Genomic DNA, 10297 nt, shown 5'->3' with positions numbered 1-10297 from the left:
GAGATTGGGTAGAAATATGCTTTTGGGTTGGCTATACCTTACTCACCAATCACCTTAGCTCATACAATCTTGAATCCAATCAAAATTGGATTGGTTTTATTTATTTTGGGCCACTTAACATAACTCTTTCTCTTTCCCTTTCCCATGGCAACCTAATTAGGGCCTTGTTTCTTTTTCTTGGGACCAATCTCTGACTACACCCACACACACGCGCGCGCACACGCCCTCACCCTTTCCTTCTTTCTCAATTTTTCCTCGTTCGTACAACTTGTAGACCACCCACGCAGAAACCCATCAAATCCTCACGGATCAAGCACAAGGATAACATCCTCGTGCTCCTCTCGACTTCACAAACCTGGAGGTGCCTTTTTCTTTAATAAAGGACATGTAGAACTCGAGAGACCCGAGCTCCAGCAAGGGGTCCAATTTCCTCCTATGTGATTGTGAGTGATTTAGTTGATTTTGAGATTCAAGAAAGTACTCATCTAACTTCCCCATCATTTTGGAACAATTTTGGAGTGGTTTGAACGTCGGATCACTCAAGGTCATGAAGTTACAGGTTTAGCCAGAGGTTTTGAAGGCTTTTCCAACCACTTTCTGTCGGTTTTAGGACCTCAAATAGGTAAGATTGTGTTCTTCTAGTTGAGAGCTTCAAATCCATATAAAATTCGAGAAATTTGGTTGAGAAATTAAGTAGTTATAAGCTTTAGAAAATTTTCCAGAAACTAGCAACACAAACGGGGGCAGGTGGCAGATTCCGGTGAAGCCATTGGAAAAGAAGGAGAATATTCCATCCACTTTGACGAAATATACTGACAGTGTCAGGTAACTCCGTTAGTTTTTAAACGGAATATTCTACTATTTAAAGGAATATTCCCTAACACAGTTAGGGATTCCGTCAGTGTGTGAAGCATGTGCATGCGAGTGGCCGACGCGTGAGGCCGCGTGTGATGTCCAAAAACTATTCTAAAATTATGCGGATGTTCGTCTTATTGAGTAGATCATGTGGGTAAATTCAAACACCCCATTTGAGCAACGTATGAGAAGTTATTCCTAAGGTTTGTGTATGTGCTTTAAAATTAAGGTAAAATTAGTTATTTCGCATATAGGTGAGACATACCTTGAGGACGAGCGTGGACAAGCGAGGCTAGGGGGCTACGATCCTGCTACTTATCAGTTAGTGGGCATTTTCTTATATATATATATATATATAGGATATGGTTTCCAGAATGTTTTCTTAAAATGATTTATGCTTTGAATCACCTCCTGCACCGCACGCTCACCATAGATCCAAGTCTGGTGCCAACCTATCGTACATACCACAATAGGTGGTTTCGACTCATAGGTGACATGTGATTTATCGCACAGCCTTCACATGAACGTAGCACTTGAGCGTACATATTTATACCTAACCTGTCGTACATGTCACATCAGGTGACTCCGACTCGTGTGCTAGCCTAGGTTGATGAGCTATAGTCTAGTCGTACATGTCACATTAGGTGACTCCGACGAACATGTTATTTTACATTGATTTTACACCTGGCTTACATGATTTATACGTTATGACATGGCATATTTTGGGTTTCACTGCCTTTGTGTGTTGTTTTATATATATGTAGTACTATTTTCTGGAAACTATACGAGTTTTACAGTGAGGGGTTATTATGTTCAGAAAAGATAAATGTGTTTTCAAAAGTTTTGTTTTTGCTCACTCACCCTTCTGTTTTGCATCCCTCCAGGTTCTAGGTAGCTGATCGTCTTTGGTGGCTCACGAGGACTTCACAGCAGTTCTAACATATCGATAAATAAGTAGGGATCTTAGCACTTAGTTGGTTTGAATGCGTTGTTGGATTGCCTATGCTCTGAATACTTGTATTTGGTACTTGACCACTTTCACACACTTTTTTATTATCACTACTTAAATTAGCTTAGGTTGGTTTTTATTTATTCGCATTTTCTTATTGTTGTTTACACTTCTGTTGCGCACTTGGCTACGTCACCCTCACGTGACGACCAACATGTCTCGACTTCGGTCAGGGTGTGTCAAATGCAATAGAAGAAAGAGGGATGTGAACCTAATTTCTCCTTAAATTTGACAAAATATCAATATAATGGCTTTGAATCTAATATTAGAGAATGTAATTAGTAAATTCTTATTAGTTTAAGAGTTGATTTTTTTTTGAAAAAATAGTTTAAGGACCCAATTTTCACTTGGGTAATAATGTAATGACTAAATCGGCAGTTCACTCTATTTCAAACTAGCATTTGCCTACACACTTTGTGTGTATGAATATATTTTTTTAGAAAATGAGAGAGAGAGAGAGAGAGAGAGAGAGAGAGAGAGAGAGAGAGAGAGAACGTGGGGGGAGTGGAAGGTTTTTATTTTTGGTTATTTTTTATTATTATTTTTTTAATATTGAAGGTATTTTAACATCACCTGTAGATGAGGTTTCAATAAAAAATAGTAAAATTTGGACCTGTGAAATTACATTATTGCCCATCATTTTTTTTGCATGATAGAAGACTCATTTGTCTTTTCACCCTCTTTTGGTTGACAAAGAGGATTTCATTAATTAGTAGAGATAATAGTAAAAACCAACCCTAATTAAATTAAAGTCCATGGTTTAAACCTCAAGCAACCACCATAATGATCTTAAAGATCATTCATGCCTTCACGAAGTGAGACTGTGAGAAAGACGAGTTTGAGCTTTATAAAAATCCTGCTCAAAACGACGTCGTTTTTTGTTTGGGATTTTTTTTTTAATTCAAACATCCAAGTGGCACCTCGACAATGCCTTAGGCACGTCTCTCAAACGCCTAGAGCATATAGCCAACTCTTGTTAGGCATAGGCGTTTTCTTGATAGCCCCACCCAAAAACTGCCTAGGCTAGTCTCAATACTAATTTTTTGAACATTGTCATGGATTAATTCATACATTAAGTAGAACAACCGTTAACATTAGCGTGCCAATTGGATAGTAGTTGCCTTTAGAAAAAGAGAGTAAGATTGTCATTGGTGGATTCACAACATTGGGCTTCATTGTTTCTCAAACATGTGTGTCGTGTGTTTATTTTATTTATTTGTCCTTTTCTTTTCTTGTTAATTTTAGCCTTTAATCCGTCCAATTCAATCTATCCTTTAGTTGTTTAATTAGGTCTAGCGTGATTTATTGGTTACATGTGCTTTCAAGTATAATTTGGTTTAAGTTAGTTTAAATACACATTAGATTCCAATTTAGAATCTATAATAATTGGAAAGTAGCTTAACTCTTTATAAAGTTATGCAAGGTTTTGTAACTTTGTTTTGGAACTTTTCGATGTGGGACGCTTCTACACATGTCTCACGCATCATAGCACTTCAATCAAACACATATCGGGTGATTTGAAGAACTTATGAATTAATTTGTTTTGATATCATAAAGAAAGTTGAGGTGCCACTCCAAAATTAATTCAATTGACAATGAAAAAATAGCCCAATTCCATTTAAATTTCTGTAAACATCCTTAATTTTCTCATATGAACAACTTTCCACATGCTCATACCTCCCTGTCACTTAAGCTAACCCCAATAACTTGGAGATTATTATTCCTCAGATTTTTTACTTGTAAAGGAAGACTCAATAGGGAGTTGGTCTTTCTTTAGTATGTTATTCTGTATTCACCACTAAACACAAGTTATTGAAGAATTTAGGGTAAAAGACTATTTACTACCCTTATGTTTCGTGGTTCAACATTTAGTTCATAAAGTTTTTTTCATCTCAGATTCGTACAAGTGTAAATTTTGGGACAGTCTCATACATTCGTTAGTCAAGCTGTTAAATTTGCCGTTAATTGTGACATGGCGCCCATGTGGACAATGACTAGGCGCCACGTGTCATCCACGTTTTTTTTTCTTTTCTTCTTTCTTCTTCTTCCTTCTTTTTCTTCCTCCGGCTGCAACTTTTTTTTTTCTTCCTCCTTCTCCTTCTTCCTTCCCCTTCTTCTCCTTCTTCCTTCTTCTCATTCTTCTCCTTCTTCCTTCTTCTTCCTCCGACTGCAACTTTTTTTTTCTTCCTCCTTCTCCTTCTTCCTTCCGCCTTCTTCTCCTTCTTCTTCTTCTTCCTTCTTCTTTCTTCTTCCTTCTTCTTTCTTCTTCCTTCGAATCTGGGGAAGTTTTTTTTTTTTTTTTTCTTCTTCCTCCTTCCTTCCTTTTCTTCCGTTTTTTTTTCTTCTTCTTCTTCCCTCATTCTTCTTCCTTCTTCTTCTTCTTCCTCTGACTGCAACTTTTTTTTTCTTCCTCCTTCTTCTCCTTCTTCCTTCCTCCTTCTTCCTTCCCCTTCTTCTGCTTCTTCCTTCTTCTTCCTTCAAATCTGGGGAAGATGAAGGGGTTTTTTTTTTTTTTTTTTTTTTGTTGAGGAAGATGAAGAAGAAGGAAGAAGAAGAAGGAAGAAGGAGAAGAAGGGGAAGGAAGAAGGAGGAAGGAAGGAGAGGAAGAAGGAGGAAGAAGAATAAAGAAGAAGAAAAAAAACCCTCATCTTCCCCAAATTCGGAGGAAGAAGAAGAAGAAGAAGAAGAAGAAGAAAGAAGGAGAAGAAGGGGAAGGAAGAAGGAGGAAGGAAGAAGGAGGAAGAAGAAAAAAAGTTGCAATTGGAGGAAGAGGAAGAAGGAGGAAGAAGAAGAAAGAAGAAAAAAGAAAGAAAAAAAAAACCGAATTTGCAGCCCAGATTCGGAGGAAAAAGAAGAAGAAGAATAAGAAGAAGAAGAAGAAGAAGAAGAAGGAAGAAGGAGGAAGGAGGAGGAAGAAGGAAAAAAAAAAAAACCTTCCCTAGATTCGGAGGAAGAAGAAGAAGAAAGATAAGGAGAAGGAAAAAGAAGGAAGAAGGAGAAAAAGGGGAAGGAAGAAGGAGGAAGGAAGAGGGAGAAGGAGGAAGAAAAAAAAAAGTTGCAGTCGGAGGAAGAAGAAGAAAGAAGAAAAGAAAAAAAAAACGTGGATGACACGTGACGCCCAGTCATTGTCTACATGGGTGCCACGTCACAATTAACGAGAGATTTAACAGTTTGACTAACGGATGTATAAGACTGTCCCAAAATTTACACTTTAGGTATGAATCTGAGACGAAAAAAACTTGATGTACTAAATGTTGAAAACCACGAAACATGATGGTAGTAAATAGTCTTTTACCCAAGAATTTAATATCTTGACTCGGATGGCACTTGGGTGGGGTAAGTAAAGTAGATAAGTGGTATATCTTAGGGCCCAAGAGACACTTTTGAATGAAACCTGATAAATTAACACATTTTTTTTGTTTATGGATAATGTCATTTTCTTTCACAGAATGTCAGCTTATACTCCTCCTGCGAGTGCTTTAATTATTGAATTTGTAGTGTATGACGACAATTTAGCAGTTTGATTAAGTATTTGTAATTTGGTAGCAATCTATAGCAATGGTTATATGGGTAGCCACCCAAACTGAAATGTTGGATTACAGAGACTTAACACTAAGCCTAGATCATAATGTTAAAATCTGGATTAAAATTCTCAGTAGCCTGTGAGCACTAATTAAGTCCCAGGCCCAGAATAGGCCCACGCAGGGGTTCCAACATTAAGACCTCGAGCCCCTGGTGAGTAAATTGCATGAGCAATAAACTCATAAACATGATAACTTGCCAAAATAAGTGCTACGTTCATATCAATGGTGCTATCATCATGGAAAGATCATCGTCCTTGTAAGGTTGTGGGCATGTAAAGAAAAAATTAGGTGGCGGGGGGTTTCGCTGTCAAAAAAATTAGGTAACAGTGGTTTAGACCGGATCTTTGTTGTAATAGTCTCTTAGGGTTATTTTTGGACGAGGGTTTTCCAAGTTCTAAATGCTTGGACTTGTATATTGGCTCCATGCAAATCAAAATAAAGCGACGTTGTTCGTTATGAGGATTTTCCTTTTAAGTTTTTTGATTTAAGTTCGATTCTTACCGAGTCCAAAGTTGTGTAGGCCTAAGGTTAGTTTGTCGTGCAAATTTGTAGTCAAAGAGATTGTAGTTTGAACTTTTGTTTTTAGTGTATTGACGATGGTGCTTGATGTAACCAAGTTTGTTGACATTTTAGCAACAAATCTGTATTGGTCTTTTATAATTGGTGACTAGAGGAAAATCTTGTATTTATATATGCTATTGATTTACCGACCCTCTAGAACTTTGAATTAAATTTCCATTTGATTTTTATTTTTTTCAAGAATTTTCATTTGATTCAAAAAATAAAAATTGAAGCAAAAGTGGATATTAACTAATTAATCCAAGATCACCAATAGGTGACACAACTCACAAGCCCAAAGGTGTTCGCCTGTTTGAAATTCCATCAACTGACTTAAATGCTAATAAAATGTTTTGGGTCTTAAATGTATTAAACCTAATTAGCATCAATTGACTTCAATTATTCACTATTTACTGAAAGCTAAAATGCCTACAAGAGAAAAATAAAATATAAAACCAATTGGCGCATCGAAATGTTTTGGTTTTATAATGATCAGATTTGCATTATTAGTTAAGCATATGTAATCTAGTTTTGTAAAAATAGAAACAATAATATCTAGTTGGAAAAGTACTTCCTTGATTTATAGTCTCTGACACATGAAATGCAAATGAAGATAATATAGGTACATGTTGTAAATTGAATGGTTTCTTTTTGTATTTTCTGTGTTATGTTAAGGAGTGCAAATCATCATTGCATACAGCAACAAAAGGGAGCATGCAGCACACGTACACATCACCCTTGGTCGTTGGCTGGCTTGTATATGTGAAAAATTAACAAGAAAAAAAACCGGATTTCACAAAGAATTCAAATCAGAAATTTTTCTACCGCTTGGCTATAAGATTGATAGATGTTCAGTGACAACTATCAAGGATTGGTTGAAGGAAATGATGAAAGGGAGCTATGCAACAAAAGAGGATAGAAAGAGATCTATATCTTTAATGGCTTTTACGTGTTGGCATATATGGAAAGCTCGATGTAAAGCAATTTTTAATCATCAAAATCCATCTCCTTCTCAAACCATTCATGCTATCACTTGTGCCAGTTCGATTTTCCGAATGGCGAAGGAATTGACAAGAATCCAGCAATCCCCGGGTATGGAAAATCAGAGAAGAATAATACCCTAGTCTCCTCCCCCCTTCACAAATGATAAAAGTGAATGTTGATGCAAGTTGGAAACTCAAGTGTAATGAAGGTTATGTGGGAATTGTGATTAGAAACTCACAAGGAAGATGTAAGAGCATAGAAAGGAAGAAAGTATGTGCTTCGAATGCTTTGATAGCGGAGGCTAAGGCGGTGTTTCAAGGTTTTCTAAGTGCAAAGCAAAGGAATTATCCTTGCATAATTTTAGAGTCTGACTCAAAGCAGGTAATTTCAGCTCTTAATGCAGAAAAGGAAAATTGTAGCTGGGAAAATTTTCCCATTGTAAGTTGCATTATAGATGTTGGAAATCTTTCCAGATTTGTAAATGGTCTTGGGTGCCAAGATCGGGGAATGAAGCGGCAAATTTCGTCGCAACCTATGTGGGTATGGAGATAAGCGAGGAATATAGGATTGACAGACCTCCATCTTCATTGGTTAGAATCTTAAACAAGGATGGATTGCCATGTCCTCCTTTGTAGGTGGCTTATTGGAGTAGGGAATGATGCTTGGTTTGTTATATTGGTGTCTACTTGTATTCACTACTCCTTTTGTTGTGTTTATCCTGTTAGCATTGTAAGGCTTTCCAGTTGTACTTCGGCAATTGCTGTGTTTTGGAATGCATTTCCAGTTTCTACAAAAAAAAAAAAAAAAAAAAAAAAAAAGAGGATAAAGTAAGATACACCGTAATTGCTTATTTGACAAGAATGGTGCAACTAGGGGACATCTAGGGCAGAGAAGATTTGCACATTTATTTCCTCCTTTGCTGCTAACTGGAATCGATGCATCCATGCAAACATCCATGCATGCATCAATGCAAACCGATAAAATTGAGCATAAGTTAAAATGCCTTGGTAAACAAGTCTGCAAGTTGATCATGACTGTGAGTAAACACTGTTTGAATAACCTTAGATTGGACTTGGGATCAAACATAATGACAATCACTTCGATATGTTTAGTGCGTTCATGGAAGACAGGATTGGAGGCGATATGCATCGTAGCTTGGTTGTTGCACATAAGAGACATGGGTGTACAATCGGATATTTCCAAATCACAAAGAAGACTTTTAAGCCATATGATTTCACAAGCCGTTTATGGCATAGCTCTGGATTTAGCCTCAACATTTGATCGGGCAATAACATTCTATTTTTTATTCTTCAAGTGACTAGATTTCCTCTCACAAATGTGCAGTAACATGTGGTTGATTTTCAATCTAAGGCATTGCCTGCCTAATCAGCATCAGTGTAACCTTGAATGGTTGTGGAAACATGATTTTGCATGAGAATTCCATGTCCTACAGAGCCTTTGAGGTATCACAGTATTCGTTTAACAGCATGCATATGTTTGACAGTGGGTGAATGCATGAATTGTCTCACTAAACTCACAACATGTGTGATATTAGGTCTAGTAATAGTAAGGTAAATCAATTTGCCTACTAACTTTTGATAATAGCTAACATTTGAAAGCAAGTCATCTTCCATGTCAACCTTGAACTTGCAATCCAAAAGTGTAGAAGTTGGTTTAGTGTCAAGCATTTCTGACTCGTTTAGGAGATCTGACACATATTTGCATTGATTTAGAAACAAACCCTTAGAAGAGGTTGCCATCTCAATGCCAAGAAAATATTTTAACTTGCCCAGATCTTTGATACCAAACTGCCTATAAATATCACTTTTAAGTGAAGTAATCTCATCCATATTATCACCAGTGATAATACGATCGTCAACCTAAATCAAAACCACAAGTTTACCCACTGAGCCAATACAAACAAATAGTTAGGAGTCGGCATTGCTTCTTGTAAAACCTACCATTTCCAACATTGAACTCAATTTTGAGTACCAAGCACAAGTAGATTGTTTCAAGCCATAAATCGCCTTGTGCAACTTACAAACCAAGCCTTCAATGGATGATTGAGAGTGACCTGGAGGTAATTGTATATACACCTCATCTTGAAGTTCTCCATGAAGGAACGCATTTTTTTACATCTATTTAGAATAGGGTAAACTGCCATTTGACCCATTGAACTATTAGCCCAATTGAAATTGACCCCCTGAACTATTTTTTTGGTAAATTAACCCCTCGAACTATTTGAAACTAGCCAATCAACCATTTGTCGATAGAATTTCATCCACTATTTCGTCAAATTCAAGAGCAAACTAGTTTTCCATCATCAATTTTTACTTGTCAACTATAACCACCAATAAAATTATGACATATGAACACAAAATAATGTGTGATGACAATGTGAAATGGTTTGTAATATAAATGTTTGGGTTTTTTTATTTTATTTTATGTTTTCTTATTATGCTATATGTTTTACACATTATTTTGTGTCCATGTGTCATAATTTTATTAGTGGTTACCATTGACAAGTAAGAACTGCTAATGAAATGACTAATTTTCCCTTGCATTTGAAGGAATGGTGGACGAAATTTAACGACAAGGGGTTAATTTACCAAAACAATAGTTCAGGGGGTTAAACCATATTTTACCCTTTGGAATAATGACCAACCTGAATTCATGACGACAGAGAGAAGAACTTTGACTGTATTCATCTTTGCCACTGGAGCGATAGTTTCTTTATAGTCCACCCCAAAGGTTTGAGTGAAATCCCTAACCACCAATCTGGTTTTGTGTATCTCAATAAAGCCACCAGATTTGAATTTATTTTGTAAATCTAACGGCTGCATATAGTCTTCTTGCCTTATGGAAGAGTGACAATACTCAAAGTGTTGTCGTTTACTGCACGCAGCTCTTCTGCCATAACTGTTTGCCATTCTGAATGAAGAATGGCCTTTTCAAAAGTATTTGGCTCTTGATACTCAGAGATCTCACCAAGAAATACTGCATAGGAGGGTGAACATTTATGATAAGCTAAAATATTTGAGAGAGGATGACAAGCTGCAAACGTAACATAGTTATTTATGGCAATAGGTTTTTAATTTTAGAAAAATTACATCTCATGTGAGAATATGGTATAGACGCAGTAGCAATGTCTAGTGATGTCGTAAGAGAATGAATATGGTGATCATACAAGTGTGATGTGGCCTCCTATTCAATTGGTTCAATATCTGAATAGATAGGACTGAGTGAGTAAATGATTGTGCTTCATGGTGACATACATGCTTATCATGGCTAGGGTTTGGTAGCGACC

The sequence above is a fragment of the Malus domestica genome, chromosome 01, assembly GCF_042453785.1.
Source record: "Malus domestica chromosome 01, GDT2T_hap1".
NCBI classification, from domain to species: Eukaryota; Viridiplantae; Streptophyta; class Magnoliopsida; order Rosales; family Rosaceae; genus Malus; species Malus domestica.
Note: the sequence above shows the minus strand (reverse complement) of the source record.